This window comes from Macadamia integrifolia, chromosome 5 (genome assembly GCF_013358625.1).
Source record: "Macadamia integrifolia cultivar HAES 741 chromosome 5, SCU_Mint_v3, whole genome shotgun sequence".
Classification (NCBI taxonomy): Eukaryota; Viridiplantae; Streptophyta; class Magnoliopsida; order Proteales; family Proteaceae; genus Macadamia; species Macadamia integrifolia.
The window spans coordinates 15024964-15025684 of record NC_056561.1 but is presented as its reverse complement, the minus strand read 5'-3'; positions in this window follow the sequence as shown (position 1 = coordinate 15025684).

Sequence of the window (721 nt, the reverse complement as noted above, 5' to 3'; positions counted from 1 at the left end):
CCCCCCCCCCCCCCCGCTCTTGTCTTTCCAAAGATTTGTGGATGTTACACACCAGGAACACCTTGATTTTACTACAGATTTCTTTGTCACAGGTTCTCTAAGTAAGAATATGCATTGGATGTTTATTTGTTTATACCAAAGCGTCAATCTCCAAAATCGGGCGATCAGTTCTGTCCTATGAGGCTTTGTGGTGTGCTTCAAAATTGGAACAAATATCCTTGTAGACTGTGAAAGGAGCCCATATGCATGCAGATATCATTTCACAGACTCAATCAAAATTGAGAAAGATTTATGCATTGGCTTTGCCAAGGGCTTAAAGTACACTCTATGGCAACCACCTTCATAGTATCTTGGGCTCTTGGTAGAATTTGGGCACCGTTTGACAACGTTTTGTTTTTGTATTTTTTTGTTCTCAGAAACGAAGAAACAGCCTAAAAAGTGTTTGATAAAGTTGTTCTGTTTCACCCGTTTCTAGAAATATAAATCAAAATTTATGCCTATCTACAATTCTAAAAACTACTTTGACGAAACAAATATTTGTTCGGCGTTTCTAGAAACGAATTTGAGAGAAAAAAAAAATGTTGTTGTGCCCGATAAATCTCTCAACTATTTAAACCTAAAAAGAGGCAACCGTCCCTTTTGGGCATCCAATGATACTATTGGGTTTTTTAATGGCATTATATCTGCAAAAAACATTTCGAAAAACAGGTATATCAAATAC